Source organism: Haliaeetus leucocephalus, unplaced genomic scaffold, assembly GCF_000737465.1.
Source record: "Haliaeetus leucocephalus isolate CR32 unplaced genomic scaffold, Haliaeetus_leucocephalus-4.0 Scaffold763, whole genome shotgun sequence".
Classification (NCBI taxonomy): Eukaryota; Metazoa; Chordata; class Aves; order Accipitriformes; family Accipitridae; genus Haliaeetus; species Haliaeetus leucocephalus.
Genome location: NW_010973199.1, coordinates 3,423,335 through 3,441,728, shown reverse-complemented (window position 1 = coordinate 3,441,728; position 18,394 = coordinate 3,423,335). Strand labels below are relative to the sequence as shown.

The 18,394-nt window shown below is 41.8% G+C and overlaps 1 pseudogene; it reads left to right on the top strand.

Moving 5' to 3' along the window:
• The first annotated feature begins 6,232 nt into the window (after positions 1 to 6,232).
• Positions 6,233 to 11,175, top strand: LOC104840414 (annotated as a pseudogene).
• Positions 11,176 to 18,394: the final 7,219 nt, after the last annotated feature.

Sequence of the window (18,394 nt, the reverse complement as noted above, 5' to 3'; positions counted from 1 at the left end):
AGATGCTAATTTGAGCAGCAGTTACCTCACTTTTGACAGAAAGCACTTGATTTGTGATTTTACAGAATGCAATCTCCTACTTCAATTTTGTTGTGATTTCTCCACTCTTAAAGGGGCACAACCTTATCTGATGTAGGATGCTATATCTTCATTGATTTGCAGTAGTTGAAAAGCAGGCATGAAATATTCATGTTTGCTTTCTTCACCCTTGGATATTTCCTTTTAGGCTGGCATTAGTCCATTTGCTCCCAGCACCCACCAGCTGCTGCAAGGACAGTCAGCAGCAGTTCCTCAAAATATCCCCTCTGTGCTCTCAGAGAAGTAGCAGGTCCTATGACGGCTGACAAGAGCTAGATGGAGAGGCTGCGCTGGGGCATGGCCACTGAGCAAGGCTCATTAGGTTTGTTCAAAGTCTTCCTCTATGCATGAGGCTTACCGAGGTTTACATGACTCCCAGCTTAAAATAATTGCAATAATCCCTTAGACTGACAACACTGAATTGTTTTATTTCCTCCAACAATAACATTTAGTTCTAATATAATGCTCAGCTGGCAGGGGGCGAGGGATGACATGCTTTTTTTCTTTTGTTGTGTTACAGCTATTCTGTAGGAGTAGGAAGAAAGGAATGCCACCCCAATCTGCTGGTGCTGGGTGCAAGCTGTAACCACTCCAGTGTGCCTGTGGGTGTTTGTTCTGCACAGTTTGGGGGCCGGATCTTACCCTAGTGCAAATACAAAGTAACTATACAGAACTCCCAGGAAAGTTAGTGGGAGGAGAGTCAGCTCTTTTCTATTGTGCAGGGCTAACCTTTTGTTTAATTTCTGTGAGAAGAGTATGCTCAGAACATCAAGCATCACTTATTTAGTTTTCAGTTAGGATTTACCATACAATTGAATCAGGAAAATAGACAGAGAGGAAAGCTACTTCTTAAAAGAATCAGTTCGACATGATTTAAAATGCTCTGAGGAATCACAGTAAATCAGCACTAATCTGTTGGCGTTTGCTCTTTCCTCTCAGCCTCAGAAATTCAGGAAGAAAAGGGTGGTAACGACATGCCATGAAGCCCTTTTCTGGTTCAAAAATGCACTACATCCATGCTGCATGGATGCACCATGTGCTCAGGAGCTCCTTGGAGAGGGAGAGCCCAAGCAGTTCTGATGCCTTAAAATGGGCTCCAACCTTTTTCTGATGCAGCCTAAAGTTAGGTGGCTGGCTATGCTGTATCATGGTCCTCTAAGCACATCTCCCAAACGTGGCTCTTCGCAGTGTGGGTATTTTGAACTCCAGGTAAATGAGCAGTGTGGCAGGAAAGCTGGCATCCTGGGAGTCACTGTAAGCCCACTCCTGAACACAGTCTTTGTGTCTTGAGGCTGAGGTACCCTTAGAGAATATGAACCTTCTTGCTTTGCACATGGTGTAATCCATATAATTTTCTAATATGCTATCACATGAAGACAGTGTGGTAGCAATGCAGACCACTCAGGCTATTCCAGGATTCAGCCCTTTATGCTGATTCTGCAGTATAAGCATCCAAAATACAGCTCCTAGTGCAAAGGCTACCCTCTTTGGAAAAGGGGGTACTGGAAAACCTTTGGGCTTAAAGCAGGGGGAAAATTGTGGTATGGAGCACTGAGAACCTTGCCAGGCTGGACATAGGCCAAAGAAGCTTTGTGATTATTTCAGTGTATGACAGAAAATGACCCAGTAATTCTGGCATCAAGAGCATCAGGGAAGTACAAGCTAAGCATAAAGACTGATTTTATGGATATTTCAGTGGGCCATTAAATCATTCCATCAAACCATCTGCCTTTTTCCTAGGACTAAGGATGGACTAAGCACTAATCTCCCAGGCTGGACCACTGTCAGGTGTCATTGTCTACAGATGAGAGACATCTATGCAGCATGAAGTGGAGGAGAAGTAAATAGCATAAGGACACTTGATCAATTTTCTTCATTTTCCATATTCAGGAGTCCAGTTATCTAGTAGGCCACCAGAATACAAGTGGTCTCACATATATAATAAGAAAAGTCCACTATGGTGGCAAAAGGAGCTGAGATGATGAGGCCAGATGACTGTCCTGATGAACCCCACACAAAGTTGTAGCTCTGCTCTTCTCTGTCCAGCAGTCCCAATTTTTCATCAAAATAAGTTAAATTTTTACTACAAAATTGTTATTGGTACCTGCCTTCCAACCTGCCATACGTGTGTTAAAAGGCTGAATTATAGCTTTTGATGCTTCATTCAGCTTATTCCTTACAAGTGCCATGGGAAATAGCTCTGCTGCACCAGATTCATACTTTAATTTGTAGCATTTTGAGGGTGCCCTGCCCTAAATTTGAAATGTCCGTTGGCAGTCCATGCTGCTCAGGATTCCTAGCACCTTCATCAGGATCAGTGAAGCACTGTACTAAAGGGGTTTTGTATCTTGGCTATAACAAGCCATCTATGTCACTGGGTCAGTCAGATAATTGTGAGGTGAGGTCCTGCTCCATTTTTATTATTCATTATGCTGCATATTCAGTCCCCTGCATTTACTAACATAACAGAGACACTCTGCAGAATCTCATCAGAGCAATTCGCTAAAGGTTGTCCTGGTCTAATAAGCCCCCATCCGTATGAGGGAAGGTAGAGGACGGCAGCAATGCATCCTCCCATACTGTCCTCCTTGAGGCTGCTGCAAGCTCTGCGGCTCTCAGGGTCATCTCCTCTGTCACCAGCCTCTGAGCCTATTGCCTCCAAATCCAGATCCAGCACAGAGAGCAAGATTCGCTGCTGACAGCATGACTTCAACTGGACAAAACTTGTTCCAGCCCATCAGACTTCTGAGTGTACCAGCTTTAGCTTTGCTGATAAAAAGTCAACAAAAGGATTATTCTGTAAAAATCCAGGGATTTTATTGGATCTCAGTGGGTGTGAAGATTCTTGTTTCAAAACCCATGCATGTCTTTGATACGAATATTTGGTGATTGGCTTGCCTGTTGAGACAGCCTGGTATAAGCGCATCAAGGTTGTGCTGCATCAATGTCATATTGTAATAATGTTAACCAGAAAGGAGAAAAGATCATTGTCTTTATTCATCATTTGTAATATTTCTAATCCCTTGATATGAATAGTGTAACGTCACTGGAGTAGGATTTTTGTTACAAGATAAATGCCAAAGCTTGAAAGCATGTTCCTCAGCTCTAGATTAATTGGGGGAGAGGGATACAGGGTTTATATCATCTGATGAATGCTTAGTCATTTTCTTATCATTTAGCCAGCTATTTTTTTCAGCAGTATCCTGTGATCTGTTTCAAGTACTTCTCTCTATGTCTATTCAATTCAGATCTGCCTGTTTTAAGCTGATTTTGCTTAGTCTTAGCTAGAGATGTTTGCTCTGTAATAAAGACATACGGTTTCTACTTTCTCTCTGTTGGGAATTGCTGCCCACTGTGCATTTTCACTGTCAGCTGGACACCAGGATGGGCTGCCTCCATGTTGCCTTGGTTTACAGAGAAAAATATAATTAGCAGAAGGAGTATAACTGGATACATTCATTCTGGGTTTTGTCAACTATGACAGATATAAATGAAAGAAATACCTAGCAAAAAAAGGAGAATTTTTTAGCATAATGCAATCCTGTACAACTGGAAGCAAATTTGAAAAGCCTGGGGAAAGGGAAAAATATTGAGCAGAGCTTGGGCACAGGACATCCTTTCTACATGCTGCAAACAGGTGACTGCAGAGCCTGTTCCCAGCTGGAGTATGTGTGTGCTTGTGTGGTGGCTAAGTGCATCAAATGGGATAAAATCAGAAGTCAGTAAACCTCAGTGATTTGCCCTCACACAGAATCTAAAACGGTAACTGTTTCCTTCTTAACAATCAAGCAACTACAAATATCTTTCTGTGTTAAGTCCCCCATGACAAGTTTTTCTCAAGGGGCAGGGTGATCTGCCATTTGCCTGCATTCTTCAATAACCTCTAGTGATATTATTATTGTTGTTGTTATTGTTGCTGTTGTTACTGCTACTAGTAATAATACTATATAATGCTAGTAATAATACTATTATTATTATTATTATTATTATTGTTATTATTTTCAGCTTGCTGATACTGCCTTTCCCATGTGTCAGCTCAGAGGGCCTTGGGGCAGCAAATCAGCATATCGAGAACGCAGTAAAGTGTAGGGCTAATCACACCCCAGCCCTGCCCGAGGAGGGACATGCAGACCCACGGCACAGGGCAGTGCTGAGCCTCCCCACTTCCCAGCAGCAGGCAGACCCCAGCGAGAGCAGCCTTCATCGAACCCCATAGGTTTTGGCACGGTCTGGCTAGGAAGTGCTGGCTCTGCCTGCCCTGGGGTGCGATGCCACGAGGTGCCCCACGGCACGGGTGGCTGCCAGTGCACGCCACTGGCACACTTGTGCCAAGTAACATAGGTCCTGCGTGGGAAGTGCTCCTGAAACCTGGGGTAAATCACCCAAAGGACGTGCCCAGCCCAGCTAGTGACACCTCCCTGAACCAGACTGTGACAGGCGCCGGAGCAGAGGGGCAGGATGGTGGTACAGCTCTGGGGGAACTCAACTTGCTGCAATTTAGAATCACAAGCTGCAATACAGATAAGAAAAAAATTGTAGGGATTTGCTGCCCTCTGGCAGGATTTTCTTACAGCTCTGATTCTCTGTGAACTGCAAGAGCAGTGCTCAGCGACGATGCTCCAGCACAGCAGGTCTCTGCATTTCCCAGTTGGTTATCGGCAAAGCAGGTCAAACTGCTGGGCACCACTGCTGCAGCCTCCTTGCAGCCCTCCTGGAAAGCCAGAAGCACATGCTGGTCCCAGGCAGGGGCTGATGTAAGGGGCAGAGCTGCTGGGCTGGCAAGAGCTCTCTGTCCCTTCTCTTCATCCCCCTGGGGCAATGGGGCAGCCAGCCTGGCTCTCTAAAGCTGGTCCTTTCATCAGTTGTCTCCTCACAACCAAGCTGCAAGCCCACCATCTTCCAGCATCAGCTGTACAGCCTTCAAACGAGAAAATTCAGTTTGGCCTCTAATGCTGATAAGCCCTGAGTGGCTTTGCTGAGTTTGATTTCTCAGTATGCTACACACTTTCTGAGAGGTACTCAGCAAATCAGGCTAATTTTCATTAACGCCATTTTCTGAAAGGTCCACTAATGCCAATATGGCACTTGTGTATATGTGGATAGTGGTTTTGAAAACCTGGGCCTTCTCTTCACTAAACACAAAGTATTGTAAGTCTCATGGGGTGAGATTTCTCTGATGAAATGTTGAGTTCTGCAGTGTCTACACCACACTGCATTTGTCCTGTGGACTGCCTGCCTGGTCAGCAGGGGAAACAGGCACATGTTGAACACTTCAGAGCGCTCTGATGTCTCAAACTGTCAGATGACTGTATCTTAAAAGCATCCATGGCTTATTAAAAGTACCTAGGTTGGCTACCTTGGATGTTGATGTTTTTGCTGCAGGTACCTGAAATTAGGTCATGCTAGTCCTACCCTAAAATAGCAAAGAAATAGGGAAGTGGGGAGGTCCATAAAAGTACCTCAGGTGCACAGATATTCCTGATTGTTTGTCTGTTTTGAGAGAAAGGAAGGATAACATAGATGCGCTATTCCCATAAATATATGTAACACTCTGGCTGCCTATATGACACCCATGATCCTCACCTCCAACAGGTCACAATCCCAGGAGAGGTAAATAGGTAGGCAAGGACTGAGAAAGAACAAGAAGTAGGACTTAAATCCATGATCATCCCTGATGGTTAATTGTACAGCTGTGTGGGATTTCTCCAGGGTTTTGAATGCAGTGGGGAGCCTGGAGTTGGAGAATGAATGAGACTCTTTTTCTTACATATAAGTATGTAGGTTTTGCTGTATATATGGTTTCTTTTCTGCTTAATACACACATAATCGGCAGGGACCTTGTGACTAATTGTTCTGCTCATAGTAGTGGCCACAGGCCTTAGCACCAAGGTCCACATTGCACAATGCAGTGCTGTGCAGAGCTATCAGAGCTGGTCTGGAAGGCACTAGCTCCATGTGATAGTGCAGCCAGGCTAATAAATAGCTCAGAGCAAGCTTTCATGGATCTGCTTTATTGTTGTCAGGGGTTTCAACTTGTATCCCTTTATGGTACTGCACAATGACAATGAAATATGTGTGCTTGTTTAGAGCTATTTGGAGTATCTCTGGCTGGCACTGTGCTAGACAGGTCAGGGATGTTCATGAAGCGGTGAAGATGGTGATAAAAGCCAAGGTTTGATTTTATGGCTACCTTTGTTATTATTGGGAAAGCTTGAAGAATAAGGAAACCATTTCATCATCAACCTGCAACAGCCACAGCCACTAAGACACTCTGGGGCCCACTGAAGTGATGGCAACATCCTCAGTGAGTTCAGTAAGACCTGGATTGATGAGACAAGCAACTGCGGTTATGCTGGCTTCCATAGACTTACACTGATTTACTTCAGCTGGGAATCTTTCCCCTTTCTTTGGGTTAGATTGTGCTCACTTTGTTTCTTCAGTGTTAGCGTGGTAGATACCCTACAAGTGGCTGGTACCAATTCCTACAGCTCTGTATGAAGTAAGTACTAATGCCTCTTCTGTTATGTTTTACAGACAAACTGGGAGATCTGCCCAATGTTGTCCCTTAAGTCATGGAAGTACTGCCTGAAAATGGGACACTGTTATGCATCGTTCACCTTTCAGGCCCTGGCATGGCTGCACATAGCACTCAGCTGGACTTCCCCTGCTATGAAACCAGCCCGACCACCAGTTTGGGAGAGGAAGCCTTCATAGCTGCCTGGAACAACTGAGAGACCTGAGCTACAATGTTGTACGGAACCTGAAAAAGTTCCATGTGATTGGAAGGCTGTTAGGTAAAGCCAGAGGGCAGAACGTGACCATGTTTTATTTTAACAGGCTTGGCTATTATCCTTGGTACACATCACAGGAAGTCCCTGTTAATGGTGGCCTACCCTAGAACTTCAGTTTGCAAACTCACCTGGAAAAAAAGGGCCATGTCATTAACTATTACATTCCAGCTAAGGACTTCAGTGGATTAGCTGTCATAGACTGGGAGCACTGGAGAACTCAGTGGGCCTGCAACTGGGATGCAACAGATGTCTACAGAAGAAAGTCCAGGAAACTCATAACTGAAATGGAAGGCAATATTTCAGCAACTGGTGTTGAACATTTTGCCAGAGTTTCCTCTGAAGAAAGTGCAAAAGCTTTTATGAAGGAAACAATTGCATTAGGAATGAAAAGCAGACCAAAGGGCCTGTGGGGATACTATTTATACCCTGACTGTCATAATTACAATTTCCGTGATCAGAACTACACTGGTTCCTGCCCAAAGAGTGGAGTTTTGAGGAACAATGAACTTTCCTGGCTCTGGGATAGCAGTGCAGCCCTGTGTCCTTCCATTGGCATTAAGAAACCCCTTGGAAACAGTCAAAAACATTTTGCAATTTTCTCAGTTTAGGTTGAATGGATTCATAAGGATTTCCTCCATGACATGCAAAGATTATGCTTTGCCCATATTTGTGTATACTTGACTACGTTATAGAGATGAACCTTTATTATTTCTCTCTACGGTAAGCTTTTGCTGGAACAATGTGGGCTGCATTTATGCTTTAACCATTCTTGCAGATGGTGCATCAAGATGGAAAACCTCCTACTTGGGCCAGCTCTGCTTGTTCAAGTTAATTGTCCACATGCTTTAAAGAGCTCAATGTTCTGAAGAAAAAAATGCAGCCTCAAATACCTATTTTTTTTGCTTTGATTCATAACTATGCTGTACTCAAACATGCATTTGAATGGATTAAAAGGATTTCAGCAATTTGATGCAGTACGTAGGAGGCAGTTAATACATTAATCCTCCCTCACGTACTTTCTTCTGCTCAGGTATGCAATCACTAACTAATCCCCAGATAGCTGCCCCTTTTATAGAAAGGAAAATGAGGCAGAGATGTTAGCAACTTGCTCAGTGTTACATCAGAATGGGAAATTGAAACCAGCAGTCTTTCCGCATGCCTCCATCTCAAAAACATTTAATTTAGTCCCATACCTACCTCAGAGCAGGCAAATGGTGCACCAGAACCAAGCAGTACTGCTTACATCAGCTGCACACATATACAAGTATTTTCAAGATAAGTGCCTTACCCTAGTCCTTCTTTATGTGATTCTGAACAACCTCCCAGAAACTGGAAGAAGACGGTAGGTTTCCAGTGAAAAAGCAGCATAACCTATCTGCTGCAGCCCTGGCTCTGTTCTCCCCTGTAGACAGTGACTGCACTACCAGCAGGTCTCAATTTCTGTGTTTCAGAGTTTAGCAAGTGAGTTGTATTCACTTTTTAAAGGCTATGTTCAGTCTTTCAGCCCAGGCACAGAGCCTGAAGCTGGCGCCTTCTCTGGGAAGAAGCATCAGCTCCCTCTCCTATTAGGTCGCACTACTCCCCTGGCACTGCCATCACCCACTACACTTCCCAGTAAGGGGCTGTGCTCCTCTCCATCTTGAAGGCAAATGCCTATTCTTAGGCATTAAAGGAGATGCAGACACCTGCTTTGGTGGTTCTATCCAGCTTGCGCTTCCTTAGCTTTGCAAGAAGAGGATAGATGGACATCAATAACTGCTGCTGACTGGTGTGCATCCCCGTTGCCATTTTCTGCCCAGTTTCTGCCTCTTTTCCCCTTCAGGCAACTAATTTCTGTGAAGTTTTTCTACTTTGATTCTTGATGTGCTATGACCCTCAATCTCCCTTAAATTGATGATGTTGTCTAGCGAGTCACTTGCATATCAAGGTCTTTCATCTTCAGCACTTGTGGTATAGTAATTCACTTGTTGCTGATCGTTAACCACTGTTCAAATTAAGGATAAACATCCAAGCACCAAAACCCCTCTCCTTACAGCCTGTGATATGAGGAAAAGGTACAGTGAAAGAAATCTCTCTAAAACAGACCTAGAAAGAGCATGAAAATTAAAACTGAAATTCTTAAGATTTGCCAAGTGTTGCATTTTCCCTTTCATTTAAGGTTGCGTGGTGCTAACATTCTCCCTCCTATAGTGCGTGCCTATTTACAGTCACTTTTTCTAAGGTTTTTATAAGAATCTGAGTGAGCTCCTAGGGAAAGCAGCAAGACAATGTACGCCTTTGGAATCACAGCTTTCAAATTGGAGAGGGACTGGAAAACAGCTGATTGACATAGCAGAATGGCTCTCCTTTCCCTTATCAGCAAAAACAGAACTGAGGGAATGCTTTGGGGAACTCTCATGTTAAAAATCCCACTTTAATTAAAAGATTTTAGTTGCTTGTAGTAATTGATGAGATATCAAATAAATATAATTAAATTTTGCATCAAAGTAAATTCAAATGCATTTTTTCCCAGTGTTCATTCACTTGCTTATTACTGACATCTCAGGCAGTACCTAAATTTGCAACTTTTGTTTAATAATATTTGTACGCTAGACAGCAAACCTTTAGCCACAATAAAATACAGTTCATAGGGACCAGAATGAAAAGAAAATGTAGTCTGAGGGACAGCCGCATAACAAACCATTGGATTACTTTAGAAAGGCTGTGAAATGCTGAATTAGCCTGACAGTGATGTCTTTACTTTTTTCACTGTAGCAAGACCTTATTAACACTATCAGAGAGAGTGCCCTGGGAGCTGCAGGCATTGTTATTTGGTGAGATATGATTTTAACTTCTTCGGAGATAAGCCTGTGCCTGATTTAAATGCAATTTTTAAGATCCTCATTTTATCCTATTAATAGACACTGTCTGAATGCACCAGTTCTGAGTACTTGGTACCAGCAGATCTGACTGCTTAACCAGTCTTTGCTGTCCCCCAGTCAGTTTGACCATGGAACATAATCAGTTCTTCCTGGCTCAGCAAGGTCTTGTGAGGCTCACAGGCAACCAGTGGTAGGGAAGGAAGCCAATGGCTAATACCAGGCATTTTGGAAGACAGCTCCTCAATAGTTATGATCCCTGTCAGCTTAATTTCCAGCTGGATAAAACACTAGGAAACCATCTAGAGCCTGATTAGCACATCAGTCAGACCAGGTTAGTGTAGCAGTGGTGCCCAGCAATTTGTCAGGTTATGGGAACTCTATTTGTGCTTGTGTGTGGGCAAGTAAGATGAAGCAGGCTGTTGAGATCAGACGGAGAGGCTTTGTATTACGTGGTATCAGACCTAGCCACATTAAAACCAAAGATTGATTTTTGAGGCTCCGTCATGTCCTGGAGCTTTCAGACAGCCACACATCAAACTTTGTCATGAGAAAAGACTTTGTCCTTAAAGCTGGGTGAAATGGGTGTTCTGGGCTGCTTTTCTCCTGGCAGAGAGTATAGAAAACCCAGCCAGCATGAGGATGAATGGCTGAAAATAAGCGTTCAGTTGTCCTCAGCAAATTCAATTACTTCAGCCAATTTTTGTAAATATTCAGCTGTGGTTTCTTTCAGAGTCAATGTGAATAGGAGGGCAAACTTCCTTCCAACCCGGTCAAGTGACAAAGGCAAGCCCTGGGAGCATCTCCATCAGCTCTGGATCCCCACAGTCTTGCCACGCAGCCGTGCTGTCATCACCTGTGTTTCTAGCACACATCATGGCTTCTTTGTAGATCTACAGACTGTGGTGTTTTCTGGGGAGTGCAGATTGCTAAAGCCCTTTGCACCTTAATTGGGTTATAAATTCTGTATAAAACTTCCTAAAATCCTTTAAATTAGTCAAATTTAAGTTATCCTGAATTAATTAATTAATGCAGGCTGCTTACATATTGCATATTTTTCAGAACGTAAGAAGAAAAAATAAAGTGGTTAGTTTCACATCAGCTAAAATTTATTTTCTACCGTTTACAAAGCAACTGCACAGAAGTGCAGAAATCCATTGATTCTGAATTAGGGCCCTACATTATCAATGTCACAGCAGCAGCTGAAGTGTACAGCAGGCATCTTTGTCAGGACAATGGATGATATGTGCAAAGAAGCTGGAGAGCCTCAACATAATCCACATCTGAATTCTAAGAGCTTCTGGATAGATGCCTCAGACGACCAAGGATTTATTGTGGGAGGAGAAGCATCAAATGAAGGTCTGGAGATAATGGCAGAGACATTTGTCTGCCACTGCTATCAGCGTTATGAAGGAATTGACTGTGGGGAGTTGCTGATGACCATCTAGAGAGCTCTGCAGACTCAGTCTCACCCAGAAGATTTGCAGTGGTCTGCCTGCTTCCTTTGCCTTTGATGAGTCTTCTCTAACTACTGCTTAGTCAAAGGGCTGGTTTCAGTCAGTCAAGAGGGATGGTAGAGCGGATCCAACAAACAAAAAGTCTCACATGCTCTGCAGCTGGGGACTGGACATATCATGGTCTCAGACACAATCCACACCCTGCAGCTGTGCCCCAAGGTTTAATGCCCACAAGACATGGAGGGAGTGGGGCACCCTGAAGGCTGAGTCAAAAACGTACAGGTCATAGGAATATGTCTGGCCCTTGATCCCATCTTCTGAGATTAGGCTGTTTAGGAGGCTAGAAGCCACGTTTCTGCCCAGCCGAGAGCCACCACCAGGACAGCAGAAGCCTGCTACTACTGAAAAAAATGGATTGAGGTTCACTTTTTCCCTTTGTAAAGAGAGGAAGAGTCTACCCATATCTACTTCTTACTGGATGCCATACTGGATAGAGCATCCTCCCAGAAAATGAAAGATGAGGGAAGGTTTCTGGTTTCTTTGTTATTTGAGTGAATTCAAGCCCACGTTTTCCTCTTTCATGTCCCACGTGATGGAGGGGTTCATGTTTTGAGCCCTCCATGAGGTAGAAAGGAATGAAAGAGTCAGGAGATCAGGAAGAATACAGACAAGCCACTCTCTGTTCATTAGTATATTTACTGAGAAAGCAATGTATATATTCTATCCAACAACAAAGGGTCTCTCTGTGGTTTTTTTTATGCCATGGCTATTTAAAATAAAATTAGTAAGTAGTGCTGGGAGCAGGAACTCCATCTCAGCCAGGTCTGCTTCCATCCTGAATCTGACAATACTCCAATGACTTTTAAATTTAAAGCTAATGAAAGCACCCTATGGCTATTATAGAGATGCAATCAACAAGGATCAGGCAAGTTCATCACCTTCAACAAGAATTTTATTTATGTCCCAACTGCCATTGTAAGATCCATCCTCTGGAGGGGATGGAAGAACTGCCAGGGCTCTCCTTGCAGTCAGCAGGGAGAAGAATGCTCTTCTAGCGATGACCTTGAGTAGAAACAATATCTGGCATGTCTCCAGAGCACTCTGTGAACCTCCAGCTTCTCAGCTTCCCAGGGGTTAAGTATTCTTGAAAGAGAATTTACTTGAATGAAGCAATTAAAAACCATTTGGTTATTAATAATATACATGAAAAGATGCATATACACACATATAGTACATATGTGAAATAATTGTGTCTTTATATTAGAATCTCTGTAGCTGGAAAAGGAATAGACAAACAGCCATAAGACAAGTAAGAGATCTATAAGACCTATGCTGAGTTCCCTGTTTTTTTCTATTTGACCCAGGCAAACATTTGAAACATATTATCCAACTCCCACTGGCCTCCATTATTCCTTTTGTCCAGAACCTTAAAGATCCCATCAGGCTTAGACCTTTGTGATTTTGCACCTCTTAGCAGCTTTTCATTCCTCAAACATATGCTATTATCCTCATATCTATCCCCAATGAGTTATTGCCTTAATAACTATGTTAAATGATTGTAAGGTGAGCAAACACTACATTAATAGAGCTCTGGAAGAAAAGTGAGAAAAACCTTCATCAATTTTTTTGACAGAACTCTGTTGTAGAAAGAAATATTTTAAATTACATTTAAGTTAGGGAAGACTGTGACTAAACCACAGCCAATCAATAAGAAATAAATTGAGTTTAGAATGATCCCTCTTTAAAAGAAAAAAAAATATAAATGAAATTCAGGCTATTTCTTTCAAAAAATAAATTCAAGAGATCCACTAAGAATTTTCTAAAGCATATTTTTGTAGTGATGAAAACTAGAGATATTTGGGTTAAATTTTTTTTTTGATGGAACAGCTTTCTCAGAAAAATGCAGTTTGTTAAAATCAAAGTGCTGATTGTAGTGGATTTTTCAAGGGAAAAGTGTAAAAATTATTCATTTGACATTTTGCTTGTGCTGTAGGACTGAAGTACATGCTAATAGGAAACAAAATATCTCTTGATGTTTTCTGAGCAGCATTGGATTAGATGTTAGTTTTGACTCTCGTTGCTGTCTTTGTTAAGGTCACATCTTGCTGCTCATAGTAACTAAACAATGGGAAAGAGAACCAGTGTTTTATAAAATCAAATTTCAAACTCTGCGAATGTGTTAAATTAGCAACTGTCTGTAATACATTAATGCATCTTCAATAAATGTTATGATATTCCTTGGTATCCAAACACGCATCCAGGTATGTAGGCCCAGATTTTTCCCACCCAATATACCCATTGAAGTGGTACAACTAAATGAGAAGCTAACCCGTTAGTGGGGAGGGCACGTCCCGAGGATCACCTCAGGTGCAGTGGGGTTTAGCTGGTTTTGAGGTAAGTATCCCTTGGGCAGATATTGTTGGAGATGGCGGCTTTGGTCAGAGGGCCCCATATCCCACCTCAGTATCAATCCAGGCACGTAAGCCTTGGTTTGGATCTGGGCCACATTTCCTCTTTAGACAGAGGTGCAATGCCTTTTTTATCAAAGCACAAACCAGCTCTGTCATCTTGCTTCCTTCCATTGAGAGACAGAAGGTTGGGGTTTTTTGCAGTGACTCAAATAATTCTTTTCAAGTGCTCTCCTGCTATTCTGCATTCAGACAGAGACCTCAAAATCCAGGTTACTCTGAGAATTGTAATTCTTACAGCTCAGGTAAGCAAACAAAGCACAGGCCAGTACAATGAAACTGGACTTTCAGATGTTCAGAAGTATCTATCAAGTTTCAATCTCTCTCTCAACAGTATTGGCAGGCCAGATAATTTTGTGAGGTTCAAGTAGCCAAGATCTGCAGTGTGACAGTGAGGACCTGCAGGATGGTACAGTGAGGAGATACCTCCCAAACCACAGCAGGTTACCCCCCACAGCAGGGTACCCCACATGCAGAGTCTGTTCTCACGGGAAAAGCTGAACCAGGTGCTCCTTCTGACTCTTCTGCTAGCATCCCTCTCCTTTTGAGGCTGGACACTCAGGCTATGTGAGATCTGGTATAAATTTGTATCAGCTGCACCTTTAAGATCAAACCATCCCTCTTCTGTCCTCCTGTAAGAAGCATTTCTGATTTCCAGTTTCATAACTTTTTGGATTTCTGTTTTCTTCTCTTTGTGTTTTCTGTTGGATATGTTTCACAATCCTTGACTGATGTGCTGGCATTTGCAGATTTCTTTCCTGGGATCTAACTGTCACAGAGCATCCTATGAAGAATCAGAGTGCTTAAACTTCAGACTGTGAATTCCTCTCGGTGGCCACATCCTTAAGATTTAGGCATGCCAAAACTGAGCATTATGGTGACTAAATTATTTTACAGATTTCAGTAGGAGTTAGACACCTAAACAGGCCTGAAAATCTGCACCTGGGCTCTCAGCAGCTGCGTGGTTAAAACTGTTGCATGTGGCATGTAGAACGCAATGCACCATGTCATAATAAAACTGACGGTGGAAAAATTATTCAAGCTGTAGGCTTTTTCCCTGCAGAGGATTAAAGTTCAATTTATGTTATTATATCTACTGAATGGTAGTGATAAAATTAACTAATCTCTGTACATCCATGAGAATGGATACTTTTAAGTATAATAAACATACTTTCTCTTATTATAGTACAAATTGTGATTCTTCCTTTGATGTTTTGTGAGGCTAAATATTTCTTAGTAATATCATGTGAAAATAATATTATATGAAACAAAAATCAGAGGATAGATGATAAGCACAGAAATATTTTAGTCAGTACTTTTGATCATCTGGCCCAAAGCCACATGAAGCCAATGGTAAGCTTCCCTTGGTTTCAATAGGCCTTGCACTGAGCTGGAAGGAATTACACCATAAGGGTCTTGAGACCTTGATAGGTGCCTCTTCCATGCTAGAACATTCCTAAAATAGATCTGAAGGCATGCATTACAAGCAAAAACAAGTTTTGAAGAAGCCTGTGTAGGCACCTAAACACAGAAGATATCTAAAAAGCATCTAAAAGGGCTTATTATCTAAATTGTTAAGGGTTTTGATAAGGTATTTAACAATATTTATTGGTATATGGTATGAGAATAACCCTAAATGTTCTTTCACCAAAGATTAATCAAAAGATTAACAAAGTCAGCCAAAAATCTGCATGCATCTCACTAATAATTGAAACCTTGTACAATTTTCAGTACATCTAGTCTTTTAGCAGAGGCAACCAAGGTTATTGAAATGGGTTTGTAGCTGTGAATGAGAACAGGACATAAGGAAAATGCTCTGACATTATTACCTGCTGATCACCCTCCTAGGCTCTTCTATGAGTCACTTTGAAATGGGAAATCTGATACTAATTCTGAATTTCAGGTTATTTGGAACTTCCATTTGTAGTAATTTTCTGGTATTGACATGGTGTACCACATTTCCCACTGGCTTTATGTTGACAAAGATATCTTCTCTTTTTGCTTCTATTTACTGTCATCCTGGCAAAGGACAGATGTTTGAAGCTGGCATCTCGTTGCAGTCATACCGTGAAGTGGCTGTAAAATTCATGGCCTTGTTCCTTCATTTAGATCTAATCAGGCAAAACCCATCTGCACGTGTATTCAGTTAGGAGGTACAGATCCAAGTGACAGCAAGGTTAAGTTAGTGTTTCAAATTAAATCAGAAATTCTGATTCGGAGTAGGCAGCCCTTGTCCCAATCATCCTAACTTATTCAGTGCTAAACTATTTTCCTCCCATTAGCCTCGAGGCAGCTGACGGGTAATGCTGCACCTTCTCGCCTGTTTCTGCTGCTTGATCTTACAGACAGGGATTTTTCTTTATCACTCAACCAGTTCCAGATGTCTGGATGTTGATCTTAATCCCAGGCTGGGGCTTTGCTGCAAATCAGTTTGACAGTCAAGTGCAAAACAGATTTGCCTTGGCATAATTCAGGGGTCTAACTCCCTGAAATAGTGGTGAAACTCAGCAATAACACTGTTGAATACAACATTTTAAACACTGTACAGATTGCATTGCACATTCATTTCTAATTGTATTCTGTATTGAAGTTGATGGGAATAGGGCTCCTAAGTACACTTAATGTGTCATTAATAGTTAGGAGTTCGTTTCTATTATTCTCATTTTCATGTAGAGAGGATTAAAGAGTAACTACCTATCTGAGCCCTAGTACTCTCAGTTGTGTTAGATTATTTTATGCTTATATTGAGTAATTTAATCACCATGGTCATTGTATTGAGAACAGTGGAACAAATTACAGCTCTCTTGTATCTTTTTGCATATACTTCCACCTTGTGCTCCACTGGTGGAAGTCTGAGGTATGTAATTTTCTGAAAATTACAGAATTACATTTAAATCTTAATTTATCTTAAACCCTAATCTGCTGAATTAGTACCTGGATTTTCTACTGGGCTCCCACTTTAATGCAGGATTTTCTGAACAGGCCCATCTTTAACAAAAAAAAAGATTCAGAGGTATTGTGGCTTTCCTCTGCTATGTGAACTCAGCCAATGGGGGTTGCTTACTCAGGTCACTTTTTGCAGACTGGGATACCCTACGAAGTCCCTACAGAACACAAAGTCTCAGCTACAAGTGACTTCCTCAGTATTTAGAAGTAAGATATTAACTGTTGTTACAGACTTCTGTTCTTCTCATTTGGGAATTTGTGTACGTGTTTTGCCTACAAACATGTTTTGAGAGGGTGGGAAAGGAGAAATACAGTATGAACTAGAACAGCTGATAATCACATATTAACGCACATGGCAGGAGATTGGGATTAAAGTTCTTTCCTTGTTTTGACAGACGTGTCACACCACCATCCTGTCCAAAAAAGATGTTTCAGGTCCTTATTCAAATAAGATGTGTAGATCAGCCCATGACTCTCTATAAAGTAAAGGTAAGCCTCCTGAACAGAAAGTCAATGCTCTGCTATTCCAAGGATAGTAAAACCATATGTCTTAATGATGGCAATGAATCTATTTTCTGCTAGGATTCTGGGTAAACAGTAATTCTTGAAAGCAGGAGCTTATCAACTCTTCCTGAAATCCATGTTTCTGTAAGGATTCTCTCTCAGCAGACAAGCAAATATGTTGAAATCTGCTGGGACTGGCTACAGTTACACCTTAGATGTGAAAGTGGAAAACGTGGCTCCTTCTTTAACCCTCACTGGATGCGGTTGGTGAAGGCTTGAGCATTGATTCTCTGAAGATTTGTTGAGAGCTGGAGCAGCTCTGAAGTTTCCTGCTGCATGGGGAATTTGCTCTTCAGCAATGAAAACCCAGCCTTTTTCCAAATTTTCAGGCCCTGGTCATTGAAATGATCACAGTACTGAAAGTGAAGGCTTTCCTAGTCATCACTGTACCTATCTGAGCCATCTATGTTAAACAAACAGGACACTGGCTTGTTTGTCCCAGAGAGTGGGAGGAGGGATGGCAGCCTAGCATTTAGGGAAAAGTCCTTAGTTTAAAAGACTGGATTTCTGAAATAAAGTCTACTACACGCCTCTGCTACGAAGAAAATCACTCTTTATTAGAAAGCAACACAGACTTAACTAGTATTCAGTTAAGGCAACATGAATACAAAAGATTTACTTGTAACTCCTGGGAGGGAAGAAGTGGGTGTTTCTATAGGTGGCATTTTCTCTACTTTCTGAGTATACTGCTTTTATTTTAATAATAGACATTTTCTTACACTTTTTCATATTCTGCATTGTGATTTATTATATTCTAAATATAAAAAAATGATCTGATTCTATTAAAGTCAGAAAAGGCTTTGGTTATATTTTACATGAATACAGGATAAAAGAAACTATGTAATTTACAGCCTGGTTTTGCCTTTATCTAAACAATTATTAGAGCTTCTGGCCAGAAAAATGAAACGTGACCACTCTATATCACATATATCATGTTCTTACCTTGATACAACATAGACTTCAGTAGCAGTGACTTGTCTGCACAACAATGAGGAGCAGATGGAGAAAACATAGTATGGCTGTACTTATGTCCAGAAATAAGATGCGTACAGTGGAGAGCAGCAGCCTCAAACCAGTTCTGCTTCATTAGGCAGCTGAAGGAAACATAGGATAAACTGCAGTCAGAATTACCAGATTTACAAATGTTTCCCAAAATATATAGATGTTAAGAGGCAGGCCTGACATTAGACTTCCCAGAAGTTATGAAACAAGTCCAGACAATGTTTGTTTAC